General features: G+C 40.8%; 1 protein-coding gene across 1 annotated transcript in view; it reads left to right on the forward strand.

Annotated features, from left to right (window-relative positions):
* The window catches only part of LOC131199980 (protocadherin-9-like), a 569,784-nt gene that overhangs the window by 515,317 nt on the left and 38,974 nt on the right, over positions 1-15,493 (forward strand). The gene's annotated exons all lie outside the window — the stretch shown is intronic.

The following is a 15,493-nucleotide window of genomic DNA, read 5'->3' on the forward strand; positions in this document are numbered from 1 at the left end:
CAGTCATAAGTGGAAAGAAATTGGTGATGGGAACTATGAGACGATTAATAGTAGTGCAGATTCAGTAAATAGTCTGACAGTGTTGATGGAATTATTTGTTTAGCAGAGTGCTCTCTCTAAGACCTTAACTCTTCCAGAAACAAAAAAGTACATTCTTCTTCCAGTCCATTATATATCAGTCCATTCCACTCCTAAAATCTTCAGAATCTTCCAATTAAATTAGTATTTCCAGTTCATCAATAAAATACATAGTTTTTAATATCCAATCTTCATCAATTAACACCAAATATATATCAATCCATTCCACTCCTGAAGTCTTCAGAATCTTATAGTTTTTAATATCCAATCTTCATCGATCAAGACCAAGACGATATTCCATCTTCCAGTATTCATCAGAAATTCTTTTATAATATACCTTTCTTCCTTAAACAGTCTCCCAAATATAATTCATATTTCCAGCTTAAATTCTTAAATTTTTATCCAATCTCCAAAATAAACAATATTCTATCTTCTCATATCTTTAATATCACTTACATAAATCAAATAACATTGCTAATATTAATATTTCTTCAATTTACCTTACATCTGTCAAATAACATTATTAAAATTATAACTTATATCCAAAATATATCAATTATAACAATTAAATTCTATTTAACCAAATACCAACATTACATCCATAAATTTTTCTATCTGTCCTCCAAAAGTTAAACAATATTCCATCTTCCCATTCCTTTATACCTCACATATATCAAATAGTAACACCTTATACCCAAAATAAGTCAGTTGTAAAAATTAAACCCTATATATATATATATATTAAAAAAAAACCATCAAAATCACATCTTAAGCATTCTCCTTCCCCTTGTCTTCTATCTTACACATTTTCCACCATCTGCTCACCAATCAGCTTAACATCTAACAATAAAGAATTTCCAATCTTTAATATATTGGTGTAAAATCTCTTGTTTAAAAACTTATTAAGAAAAGATAAGCCTCCAAAAGTCCGTATAAAAAAATATGTCCATGTTTGAAGTGAAGAAGTTTCCAAGATTTTAGTAGTTAGTTCTGTTTGCTTAAGAGCCATTCTTAAACTGTAAAATCTACCAAAAAGAGAAAAAAAAATTCAATAAACTTTTCTTCTTAAACATTGTGATAAAGAAAAGGTAAAAGAAAAAAATCATTAACAGTTCTTATTCATTCCATTTAAAAAGTAGCTTGTTATGTTCTTCTCTTCCTTTGTCCTTTTATAGTTTCACTTTCCTTTGTATATTGCAAACGCCATTTTAAATCCACTCAAGTTGAAAGTTAGTTCAAAGGAAAGCTATTTAAGAGCTGAAGTTAAGATTTATTACTTGCAAATTCTTGCTAGTCCTCCTACTTTGTTCTGTCTGTGTTGAGTTCTCTTTAAAAATAAATCTTGGCACAGAGATGGTCGCGGCTTCTCGTTCTGTATAAACAGAAGCACCCTGGGCATGGAGCTTCGTCAGGCTAAAGGGGAGCTCTCACCCTTCGATCCCCTGGTTAAATTCCAGGGGCTCCCGGGGAGCTCTACCCAAACCTGACCATTCTTCCCTCCCCCTTCTCCCGGGGGAGAGAATTCCAAACCGTTTGACAGCCCATTTACGCTGTCAGGGACGGTTTGACGAAACCCAGGGCAGACGATCCCAAAGGAACGTGCACGAAGCCTGCGTTGCCAGCGGAAGTCGAGTTGCAAACATCTTGATGAACATTAGAAGGCACCAGAAGTCAGGGGTTGCTGCCCTTATAGTGTGAGCTAAAAAATTTTGCAACCGGCACAGGAATGACAATCCAAATCTAATGCAAGTAAGAAGAAACAAAAAAAAAAATCTACAATTTTGTTGCTTACCCCAGGCAGCGTAAAAGGGCAAAGAACAAGTCTTGAGTTATGGCGATGGAAAAAGAAGGACAGAAATACTGTTCTTTCAATATGAGGTGGGCCAGTGAGGACAGACCAAGAATATTTATCTTCCAACGAGAAAAAAGCACAACAGAGATAAAAATGAGTCCCAAGAGGGAGTCCTTTGCTCACTGTGTCAGTTTCTGGTATTCCTAATGATTTATAGGATAAAAAGTACAAAAAGTACTTTTTAAAAGTTCTTCCGAAATTACATCTTCAGTAATGTTGGCACATACATTTTGGTTATCTAACGGTGATAATTGCTCTACCCCAAACACTGCTATTAAATCTTAGTAGTTCCAGAGGTGGGATTCACATAATTTACCTACCAGTTCACCCAGCACCAAAAATGTGAGCATGCGCACCTTCCGCGAAGGTGCCCAGCCTTGCCCACCTCTGTGCATGTGCCCAGCCTCAAAAACGTGCCAAAATAGGACAGTATAGAGCTGGGGCTGGTGGGCAGGCACACCCGCGACCCACAATTTCCACTACCGGTTCCGCTACCAGTTCAATTTCCACTACCAGTTTGCTAAAACCAGTCCAAACCATCTGAATACCACCTCTGGGTAGTTCTCCAGCCAACAGTGGTGTTTATCAAGGACAGGTCTACTAATATCCATAGAATATGCAGCAAAATGAAATACAGATATTAACAGCTTAGCGGTGTCATTATTCTCTTGCTGTTTCTCATTCTCATTGTGTGAAAATGAAAACAAATAGCTAATATGAAAGGTATCATGGTACTTCCAGCTAATAAGTATGTCAAGTTTGGATGTCTCACCTTTGCAGGTAAACATGCCAAGCTCTTCCAACTAGAGTGGAGACTTGAAGGGCAAGCTAGCGTTCTCCGTTTGAAACACAAAGAACATCTGAAGGCACTTCAGCCAGGCAAGATGATTTCTCTCAACACTGCCTTGTAATTCAGCATTTGCAGCCTTGCCAAGATTGGGTCGAGGAAATACTCACTTTTAGATATTTAATTGATTCCAGCCTAAACACATTACATATATTTTTTCACCTATGATCAAATTAGCATCACTGTTGGAAACATTGCGCAAAACAGAACAAAGAAGCTCAAAGGCTCCAACTGTAAATTAGGGTTGCTTCGGTCAGCATCAATGCCGCGAAGAGAATGGGCAGTCTAGTTACTGGCCCAGCCTAATTAATTCCTTGGGGAATCATGGAGGTCTGGTTGTTTTGCTGGACAGCCAAGCTCCTTTCTAGAAATTGGGTGGACAAATTGGGCTCCCTTGGTCATTTTAAGACCTTCTCCTGGGACTCTACCCATTGGAATCCTTGCAGATAATTTAGCAGTAAGATCAAGCTGGCAGCTGCTTTTAGCCTTTCAAGGTTGGATCAAATTGAGAACTTTTTAATGGGGCAATTTATTAGTCTATGGGACATATTCCCCCATTTGTTGGGCCACGTCTGGTAATAAAAGTACGTAGCAGTGGTCAGAATTGCTGTCAAAAAAATTGGCAACTTCATTTGTTAGATTTATGGGTCAATAGGAGTCCATACACACACACACACACACACACACACACACAAACACACACACCCATGGATTCAAAGTTAGCCTGATTCTGAAGAATCTCACCAACAGCTGGATGTCATTCAACAGGATAAATAGTTGTAGAATTAAAAGATTACTAAGATTGAAGTCACCCACTAAATTATTTGTTTTTCCTTTAGCTTCCTTTAGTCATGTTCATTGCCTTTTTCCTGCAATGATTTCAACTATGGAATGTTTGTAGATAGTCTTTGTACGAGATCACCTTAATGTTCTCAAAATATACATTTTTTAAATAATGGGGGTCATCAAGTTTTTTATATATACAAATATATACACTGTCAGGGTTCCAAGTAGTAGACCCATAGCAAGCAAAACTGAGACAGATGGATTCCTCAAAGAATAGCTTTATTGGATATATCATCTTGACACAGATCTGGTGAAAACCGATGCTGAAGCTTCCCGCAGTTTTCACCACAATGTTTTCCCCTCAATCCCAAACAGTCAGTCACATGGTCCAATCAAGGCGCTGTCTGGTTGCCTGGTGACATCACTCCTCCTTCCTCTGGCCAGGTGTGATAATGTCCTTGGTTCCCAAGAGAATGTGTTTTATTTTGGCTACAAAACCCCAGCTATCTCTAATCCCCCCCATATTTTTCCTCAGCTCCAGTGCGGCAACACTGAAGCTCCAAGATGGCTCCAGTCAGGTCAGTTTCAGGGTTAATATGCATAGGTAGTCCTCGACTTACAACAGTTCATTTAGTGACCATTCAAATCTATAACAGCACTGAAAAAAGTGATTTATGACTGTTTTTCACACAATTGTTGCAGTGTCTCCATAGTCGGGTGATCAAAAGTCAGACCCTTGGCATCTGACTCATATTTCTGACAGGGTCCTTTTGTGACCTTCTGACAAGCAAAGTTAATGGGGAAGCCAGATTCACTTAACAACCGTATCACTATCTTAACAACTGCAGTGATTCACTTAACAACGCTGGCACAAAAAGCCGTAAAAATTGAGCAAAATTCACTTAATACATGGTTCCCTTAGCAACACAAATTTTGGGCTCAGTTGTGCTCGTAACTCAAGGATTACCTACACACACACACACACACACACACACACACACACACATAATACACACTTGTTCATAATTTCCTTAGCATCTCTTTGTTGATCATCTTTTACACAGCAAGCTGGCCAGATGCTTTTTAGAATGAAATATACCTTTCAGTAAATTATTGACAAACATCTGATGCTGGGTAAGGGACATTAAATCTTTGCTTGGGGAAGAAAGAGTGTGGTATGATTATTTTTTTCCCCTCTCAATTTCTACAGATTTTAATTGGGATGCGGAGAGGTAATAAAAGTAGAAATCGCTTTTTTGCTCCCGCTCTCTATTTCTGCTGTTCTTCAATGGCAAAGATATTGCTCTGTGCTTTTTCACGGTATTATCTCACTAATGCAGACATCCCTGACTGGAGTTTTCAGAGAAAAAAACCCAAAGGTGGCGTTAAAAGTAAAGACCTGGATAATTTGTTTTGACAAGTTGGTGACTTGGCCCTGTAGAAGTGTAGGTAGAAGGGACTCGGGAGTCAAGTTAGGTTGCTTTTTTATAGGCTCAGAGTGCAAATTGGACGTGAGCTGGGCCCAATAACTTCGTCTTCAGACCATAACATCCTTCACCGTCACAAGGCGGGTACTTACGGGACCGCCTGCTGTTACCTTATGCCTCCCACCGACCCGTACGCTCCCACAGAGAGGGTCTTCTCAGGGTGCCATCCGCCAAGCAATGTCGGCTGGCAGCCCCCAGGGGAAGGGCCCTCTCTGTTGGAGCACCTACCCTCTGGAACGAACTTCCCCCTGGTTTGCATCAATTACCTGACCTTCAGACCTTTCGCCGTGAATTGAAAATGCACTTGTTTATCCAAGCGGGACTGGCTTAATTTTTTTAATTTTTTGAATTTTAATAATTTTAATTGGGGTATTTTAATTATGGGTCAAATTTGACGGTTTTAAATCTCTCGGCCACTAATGTAATATGTTATTTTAATTGTTGTTTTAATCTGTATATTGTATTGTTTTAAATCTGGTTGTACACCGCCCTGAGCTCTTTGGGAGAAGGGCGGTATAAAAATCTAAATAATAAATAAATAAATAAATAAAGACACAAAACGGCTAAGAAGCTATAATCTCTAGAGCCGTGATGGTGAAACTATGGCACGCATGCCCAAAGTGGCACGTAAAGGCATGTCGGCTGGCACGTGTGGCATTGCCCGTTCCTCTTCTGGGTTTCTAGTGCACATGCGCACATGATGATCGGCTGTTTTTTTGTGTGTGCAGCAGTGCCGGAAACCGGAAGAGCTGGTCTTCCAGTTTCCATTCTGCGCATGCACACTGGCTAGCTGATTGTCACGCGCGCATGCGCACCAGTAACCAGAAGACAAGCTGGCCAGGGCAAATGCACGTGCCGGAAATAGGAAGTTCATTTCCCGGTGCACACATGCCCACTTGGCAGCTTCTCTTTTGGGGTGCATCCCCGATGAGTGCGCGCATGTGCGCGCATTCCCTTTTCAGCAGTCAGTGCCGAAAAGGTTCATCATCACGGCTCTAGAGCCTTATTAACCGTCGTTGAGTAGCAGTTATGATTACTTAATCCTTATTTTCTGGATTCTGCCGAGCAATTTGCCAGATTGTGATTTGGAAAAAAGGTCTTTTAAAAATACCGGTGGTAAATAATCAATGGACAATCACCTATTTTCTATCTGGAGTTGATGGAATCAATTGGCAGTGCAGTTTGCTGCCGAAAAAAACCCCGCTGGAGCACAGTTTCTTGTTCCTTCTGCTTTGATCTGATGCCATTCATTTATTTATTTATTTATTTATTTATTCATTCATTCATTCATTCATTCATTCATTCATTCATTCATTCATTCATTCATTCATTTATTTATTTATGGGACTCTGCATGCCCCTCCCACTATGTCATGGTGAAACCTCCTGCTAAGTCGTTCCAAAGGTTCTTTTTTTCAAGAGGCAACTGGACGTTCTGGTTTTTCTTTGAAGACGTTTCGCTTCTCATCCAAGACGCTTCTTCAGCTCTGACTGGATGATAGGGGAAATGGAAGGATTGATACGCCTTGCAGACAGCTTTTTTTTTTTTTGCATTTATATCCCGCCCTTCTCCGAAGACTCAGGGCAGTTTACACTATGTTAAGCAATAGTCTTCATCCATTTGTATATTATATAGAAAGTCAACTTATTGCCCCCAACAATCTGGGTCCTCATTTTACCTACCTTATAAAGGATGGAAGGCTGAGTCAACCTTGGGCCTGGTGGGACTTGAACCTGCAGTAATTGCAAGCAGCTGTGTTAATAACAGACTGTCTTAGCAGTCTGAGCCACAGAGGCCCCAGGTGGGCATTTGCATCCTTTTAGCGGGTTATTAAGGTCACCTGGAGGTTTATCTGTGTTATCAGGGTCACCTGAGTGGTGCAAATTGTGGAGCCTTCTTGGAACTGTTGAAAGGACTGTGTTGTAAATTGGAGATAGACAATGTCGTGGAGAGAAGCAACCTGGAATTAAGAAGAAACTTTCTAACAGTGAGGACAATTAACCAGTGGAACAGCTTGCCTCCAGAAATTGTGGGTGCTCCATCAGTGCAGGTTTTTAAGAAGAAACTAGACCGCCACTTATCTGAAATAGTATAGGTTCTCCTGCTTGAGCAGGGGTCTGGACTAGAAGACCTCCAAGGTCCCTTCCAGCTCTATTCTATTCTAAATTCTAAACCCAAGTCTTCCTGGAAAAATCAGTTGAGGATTAAGGAGTGGTCTTCTTTGCAATGATCTTCCTCTTCAGCTTTGCTCCTGAGAATCCTAGCAATGTGTCTTAATGGCCATGAATACAATTATGTATATACTTCTAGAGAAATTAAGGGTAAGGGCCGAAGCATCTCTTTCTTCTTTCATTGGAAGGAAATCCAAGGAAAAATAGTCTTTAATGGTCTTCTGAGAGTTTTGTAGGTGTACTTCGAGCAAGCCAGAGTTACATTGCATATACTTTCTCTCAGTGAAGGAATTGTTGTGGTCCGTCAGCAGCCTATGGAGCTGGCAATGGAGTTGGACAACGATGAGACTGAGGTGAGGCCAGGGCCATCGGGAAGTGAGGTGCGGACTCCAGAGCCTCCAGAGACTGATAGTAGTGAGGCAGAGGAACAGGAGGAGCCTGTTCCTAATGCACGCATGAGAAGAGCTGCCAGAAGGCAAGAGCAGCTCAAGCAGAGATGACAACTCGGGAGTAGGGCCAAGAGATTTTAAGCCTCCCATAAGGCTTAAAACAGACCAGCACCAGTGTTTCAGCTTTACCGGAAAACAATGTTGTAGCTACGTCTTCTGCTTCGTCTATGTCTTTGTTTTTGTGGCTTCTGGACATTTGCCAGGAAGGGCCTTTGGCAGTTTGCCTAATTGGACTAAGGTTTGTGAGATAACTGAGGAATTTGTTTTGGGAGGCATTTGTTTTACTTTGAGTTGAACAACGCTGGGAATGAAATAATTCTCAGCTGTTTGAATAAAGATTTTTTTTTTTCACAGACTGAGTTTCCTACTACCTACTTGGGCCTGGGTCACAACAGGAATGTATTTATATTAATTCTCCCTGAATGATAGAGAAACGATGGCTTCCTTCATACAGCTATATTTATGAAAAATATGGTGATGGATCGGTTACACTCCAGAGGGTTAAAAGACAAATAGCTGGTAATTCAGTTCTGAATACCTTTATTTTGTTGTCAGGAACAGCTTGAAATTTCATTGGCAGCATCCTCTTCCTTTTTATTTGCTTTCCTCTTTAGGGTTTCCTAGACATCTGAAGTTGTGACAATTACTTTTCACACCTGATAGATGAGACCTGACCCAATGACTAGAGCTGTGCAAACCTTTCATTGGGAGATTTAGGAAAAAGAGGACTTCATCCAATCACCTTTTTTTTAAAAAAAAGTTTTTTATTTTATAAACAAACAAACATTTAATACATCAGTCATTCCTTCCGTGTGACATCTCAGTGTTTTCTTCATGGCTCCATCTTTTTGTTGCTTCTTCTTTCTTCACTTCAATTTAAATTATTACCATTTTTCCACAAATACACTATTCTAATAATACCATTTTCTTACATAATTATCCATTGCTATCTATACCTTTTTTCTAACCAGTGGTAGAATTTATCCCATATCTTAAAATATTTTGAACCTTCTCTTTCTTTAATCATCAAAGTTAAATCTATTCATTTCTGCACAATCTAATTTTTTTCTAATAATTTCTCCTTCCCAGGGTATTTTCTCTGCTTTCCAATTTTGTGCAAAAACAATTCTTGCTGCTGTTATTACATGTATAATCCAATAGATATTTTCTTTACTGATTTTCTCTGGTAGAATACCCAATAAGAACAGCTCCGGTTTTGAGTCAATGTGTTGTTGGGTCATTTCTTCTAACCAGCCCTTTATTTTCTCCCAATAATTTTTGGCTTCTGGACACATACCACCACCTACGATAATAAGATCCTGGTAACTGATGACATTTCCAGCATTTAGCTGATTTATCTTTAAACATTTTTTGCCAGTTTCTCAGGTTCATCCAATCACCTTGTCAGCTTTACTCATCACATCTACGAATCTCCAAATTGATTCTCTGGGGCAAATCTGGTGTATTTGCTGACCCTATGGACTTTTGTGCATACCCATGTATGCTTTTCAACAGATTAATTCAACAGCTGAAATCAAATCAAGTTCACTTGTCAAATCAATATTTTGAAACGACTTGGCTCAGAACTGAATTGACAGTTTCAGAGCAAACTACCCTTTCTTTTCAAACATCGCTTTGGCCACTTCACAGTTTACTGCTTCCTGACTTTTCTATTTCATTTCTGGTGCCTCTTCTCCACTGCTACCATATTTTAGCTGCTATCAGTCATTTTAGCTAAAGAAACGCATCTCAACTTATAAATTAAGCAGGTGAACCAAATTAGAGGCTGACTGTAGGTATCAGCATAAAGGGAAGAAGATTGAACATGCTTTTTTGTCACTGGTCACTTACCCACAGAGAAATTCATTCCCCTTTAAAAGGACCAACTGACTGGTTCAACGTGCTTCAAGTCACACTGAGATGTTTCTTAAATGATACACGGATATTCCAGTTCTGAATAAGCAACCAGTGGGGTGTTCTAATAAATTTGCCAATTAATGCTCTATTAACCTATCCTTCAGAAACCATGTTATTTGATGTTTCATTTGATCATTGCATGCCATTATAAAATCTTTTAGAGCAACCAAAAATCTACAGAATAATTTCCCATCCACTACCTCTTTTTAAAATACTTCATTTTATTTTTATAATCCAGTAATCCCTGGCTTCTGGGTGGGGTTGGGGCAACTGATTGGAGATGAGCGTTTACTGGCTGGATGCCCTTCCTGATACCTAACAAGAAGTTCATGGCAGACATTTTCTCCTTGCGCCCTGAGAGAGAGAGAGAGAGAGACATCTGTCGCTACCTTGGATTGAACTCTCAACCTTTCAAATGTGAGGCGAGAGTGTTCACCTCTAAGCCACCTCTTTTAAAGTATTTTATTAATTGTTATTAGTTCAGCAGATAAAGAGGTATTAACAGCATTAAATACAGATAGGTTTTTCCCCCCTCACAATAATAAGTGAAAGAAAGCTAAACCTGTTGTGGCCCGGCAGTGGCCAGCAAATCTGGCAGCAGATTTGGACAGTGAGGAAGTTAAGGAGGAACATGGGCCAGTCCTGGAGTCTGGGGAAGATTCTGATGAGTGCTCTGCGTCGGAGGCAGAGATAGGGCCAGGGCCATCTGACAGTTGTCAGCTGCCTTTGGAGTTGGACATCAGTGAGGCAGAAGAACAGCTGGATCCTGTTCCCAGTCTGCACATTTGCAGAGCTTCCAGAAGAAGGGAACAGCTAAGGAACAAGGGTTGACTCAGGAGTAAAGCCACAGGTGGACGGTGAATGGCCCCTTCTGTAGGGAATAAAGAGGAGCGAAGGGGAGGGGAGTTTGCAGGAGACAATTAGTTCATTTGGGTGAAGATCTGTTCCTGCATTCTTGCCAAGTATTGTCTGTTACAGTGTGGCATCTGAAAGATATCGGCCTGGCTACTCTCCAAGCCTGATAAAGGTTGGTAATTGTGAACTATCGTGAAAGACTGTAGGAGAGGAAAGACTTTGCTGGAGAGGAATTCACTGTAAATTAAATAAAAGGAGTTTATCGGAACGAGGACTCGGCTTCATGCTGCTGGGGAAGCCTCAGTCAGAACAAAACCAAAAATTAGTATGCACGTATGTTACTGCATGTGTGTACCTTCTTAAGGACAAACCCACCTCTTTTAAAAAGATGCCCATTCAATGCATCTTCAGCACCAAGTCTACCAACCCCCAGGGACTTTCAGTTGTCAGTAGAAACATAACAGGCGATTCTCCCCTTCTGAAAAGGCCATCGTTGGCTTTCTGTGAAATTCCTGCCCTTCTCAATGGTGGGAGCAGAAGAAGTGAAAATACGCATTCCTAACTAGGCCTGGGAACTCCTGGCATCTGCTGACTGAAAACAAGTTGGGGAGAGCTCCCTCATCCTTGAACAAACCTTAAATTATATAGCCCTTCATTGCCAGAATTAGCTCTCCCATGCTGCCCTTTTCAGGGGGGAGGGCGCTGTGGAAGGACCGAACAATCCCTGAATTATGGTACAATGAGACAGATCTCCTAATGCGTCACATGCATAGAGAAGAAGACAACAAAGGACAGCTTAAGTTCTTGGCATTTTAAAGGAGGCGATCAAGAGCCCCTTTGAATTCTCTGCTTCAGCAGAGTGACAAAGCCTCCCATTCATGGGTTAGCAATCCCCTTTATAGATGCAGCGATGTTAATAACAAGCTGACTCTGCAGATGCTACCGTTTCGAAGCACAAATGCAATGAACTGCCTGGCCTTCTCCGTCTTTTGGAAAATCATGATGCGATCCCTTCTTTTGGGCTAATGGAATCGCACGGCTTTACTGACGGGAGAATAGGTTGATGCGATCTCCAGAGGCTGGATCATTTATTCAGCCGGCAGCCTCAGCTTCTTTAGGTCAGATGGGTAAATGGATTTAAATCAATCTTTCATTTGTAATTATCACTGCAATCTGTAATTAGCCATGGCTATTATTTTCTATAGTGTCCTTTGCTGGTTATTTGTGTCAACATTAGAAGAGATTCTTAAATAAGGAAATTGACAATATAAGAGCACTCCATTAATTCTTTCCAGACTTGCAAAGTATAAGGAAGGTTTCAATATTACTGACTAGATTGCTTAAAGGAGTTTATCCAACAAGCAGTGTTACCTGTGTATCAATTTAGTCTGTGTCTTTGTTTTATAAATAGAAGACTTTCTTCTGTAAATTAGGGTAAATGCCTATGGCTGCTTCATTTCCTTAGTTATCATTCTTTAGGGTAAAACTACAGTTTATCTCTCTTTTTTCTTCTTAGCCAAAAAATCTAATACAATCCTTGGTTGTATAAAGGTAAAGGTAAAGGTTCCCCTCGCACATACATGCTAGTCGTTCCCGACACTAGGGGGCGGTGCTCATCTCCATTTCAAAGCCAAAGAGCCAGTGCTGTCTGAAGATGTCTCCGTGGTCATGTGGCCGGCATGACTCAACGCCAAAGGCACACGGAACGCTGTTCCCTTCCCACCAAAGGTGGTCCCTATTTTTTCTACTTGCATTTTTACGTGCTTTCGAAACTGCTAGGTTGGCAGAAGCTGGGACAAGTAACGGGAGCTCACCCCGTTACACAGCAGCACTAGGGATTCAAACCGCTGAGCTGCCGACCTTTCGATTGACAAGCTCATCGTCCTAGCCCCTGAGCCATCGCATCCATAAACAGAGCCATAGACTCAAAATAAACAGAGCCATAAACATAATAAGATATTTACTATAAATAAATATATTTATAAATAAATATATTTATTATAAATAAACAGAGCCATAGACTCAAAATCATGTGAAGTATTCGTACCGCATTACATAAAGCCTTAGTAACACCTCGAATATTGTATCCAGTTTTGGGCACCGCATTACAAAAAAAGATGTTGAGGTTTTAGAAAAAGGGCAGAGAAGAGCAACTAAGATGATTAAAAGTCTGGAGACTAAAACATATGACGAACGGATGCAGGATTTGGGTTTGGCTAGTTTCTAGAAAAAGAAGGACTAGAGGGGACATGATAGCAATATTCCAGTATTTCAAAGGTTGTCACAAAGAGGAGGAGGACAACTTATTTTCCAAAGCACCGGAAGGAAAGACAAGAAACAATGAATGGAAACTAATGAAGGAGAGAAGCAACCTAGAAATGAGGAGGAATTTCTAACAGTGAGAGCAATTAACCAGTATAATGGGTTGCCTTCAGAAGTTGTAGGTGCTCCATCAGTGGAGTCTTTTAAGAAGAGTTGTCTGGAATGGTATAGGGTCTCCTGCTTGAGCAGAGGGTTGGACTAGAAGACCTCCAAGGTCCCTTCCAGTTCTATTCTGATTGATTGATCCAATAAACATGGGAAGCTTAGACACTAAAGCAAGTGTTAGTTATTGTTTATTGATATTATTAGTGGATAATATCCTCAATAAGATTCACAGAAACTGCCTGGACAAGTCCCTATAGATTTCTTTGCAATGTTTTGTAGAAGTGCTTAAAGAGATTCTCAGTCATCCAGGTCACAATTGTCCCAAAGGTGCTTTTTGAAGAGGCAACTGGACTTCCTTTGTTTTTCCTTGAAGTACATTTTGCTTCTCATCCAAGAAACTTTTTCAGTTCCGACTGAATGGTGGCGAATGGAAGGATTTATATCCCTTGCAGTCATCTGGTCCTTAGCTCCCTGAAAGTCGGTCATTAGTTCTCTGAGGGTTTTTGGGGCCACCTCCGGGTTTATCTGTGCCCTCAGGGTCCCCTGAATCAGAATCTGAGAACCTTCTTGGAATTGCTGAAAGGGAGTGGTTTTTAGAAGTGGTTTACCAATGCCTCCTTCCTAGGGCTGAGAGAGAATGATTGGCCCAAGTTCACCCAGCTCCTTCATGCCCAAGCTAAGACTAGAACTCATAGTCCCTAATTTTCTAGCATGGTGCCTTCACAACAAACCAAACTCATTACTTGTGAAGTTACTGTAGCATTAATTGTACGGCTGTGGCCTGTCGGCTGCCAGCCCCTCCAGCAGCCAAATCAGAGGAGGAGGAGGAGGAGGAGGAGGAGGAGGAGGAGGAGGAGGAGGAGGAGGAGGAGGAGGAGGAGGCCTGGAGTCAGGGTCAGCAGCAAGGCAAACTGAGACTCCTGAGGGGGAAGAGGGAATGGAGCTGGCTGAGAGAGCGACAGAAACAGAGCCTGGGCCATCCATCAGCCGTCAGATGAAGAGTCAACAACCCCCAGGTCTGGAGGTGGCTGATGAGGAAGATGAGGAACTGCTGGGTCCAGTGCCTGACATGCAGATGTGCAGAAGGCAGAGGAGAGGAGAGCAGTGGAAATCCATGGGCTGATCTTTGGGATGGAAGAGCCACTGCTGCTAGCGAGGCTCCACCCTAGCTCTGGGGATAAAAGGCAGGGAGTGGAGATGAATAGATGTAGCAGACAACTATTCATCTTCCAGCCAGACTTGCATCGAAAGAGGAACTTTTTGCTGGGGCTGTCGCAGTGGTGGGATTCAGCCAGTTCGCACCATTTCGGGAGAACCGGTTGTTAACTTTCTGAGCAGTTTGGCAAACTGGTTGTTGAAAGAAATCATTAGGGCAGAGAACCGGTTGTTAAATTACTTGAACCCCACCACTGGGCTGTTGGCACTCTGAATAAAGGCATCTTTCGAGTTTACTTCAGAGGGTTTGTCATGTTTGGGGAGCTGGGTCAGATCATGTACACTCCATTCAAAAACAAAACAAAAAGGAATACCTCCCACCAACAGCCACCCCCCCCCCAAGAACCTAGCATGATAATCTTGCAAAAAACAACAACAACCCAATAACTATCTTCTCTGAATTGATTCAGAGAGTCTCTGTGCCACTTTAGTGAAATTCTCATCACTTTTTATATTGAGTGGTGTGTTGAACAGCTGGACATTATGCAGACTTCAATGTATCTGCCAGGTAGGATTTGCATTTTGTATCCAGGCACAGAGGACAAAAATGAAGAACAAGATGAGGGATGTTCAGGCAACATTTTTCAAAGATTTCGGCAACCACTGTGACTTTGCGTAGCCCCAGCCGTTTTCCGATTCTGGGTAAATACTGTATTTTATCTCTGTGCTTTTGGATAGAGGAAGCTATTGTATTTCCTGCTGCCCAAACAGAACTGCATGAATCTCTCTCTTGTTAGAACAAAACTTCATCCTTCTACTGTGGCTTTTGTCAGGGTAAGCAGGTGGCAGGTAAATATGAATTGTATACCTAGGAAGAGTTTTGTAAATGCTGGCTTGAAGCCCAAGGCTTGACCGAAAACATCGTCTTGAATGTATGATTGCTGTTTTCCTTTGAAAGATCCAATGTGTTCTACAAAATTCCCCAGAGGTTTGCATGTAGAGTAAGTGTATAGGTAAATATAGTGATAGATGTGCTAACAATACATTTTCATTATTATTATTATTATAGCCAAAGGTCTGAACTGTAGAAACACAACAAAAAAACTTCAAACTGCAATAAGGTTACCCACAATGATATTATATTAAAATATTCAAATGTTTACAACCGTTAGAAGGCTGCAACACTTTTAGAAATAATTAAATAATTGGAACAAATTCACCAGTAGACTAGACTATAATTGTTGCCCACCTTCTGATATTTGGATACTCATTTTCACTGCTGCTGGTGTTAGAGATAGAGATAGATGCAAAGTATTGACAAAGCCAGCCCTAGAGACAATTTATTACATAAATTGCATTAAAAGATACCATGAGTTGCCATTTTCTAAACACTTCTTTACTCGTTGAATGCATGACCTTTCAGCATACTTAAATATAATAACGTTCTTTTTTCCTAGGAAATTAAGTAA

This window comes from Ahaetulla prasina, chromosome 5, assembly GCF_028640845.1.
Source record: "Ahaetulla prasina isolate Xishuangbanna chromosome 5, ASM2864084v1, whole genome shotgun sequence".
NCBI lineage: Eukaryota > Metazoa > Chordata > Lepidosauria > Squamata > Colubridae > Ahaetulla > Ahaetulla prasina.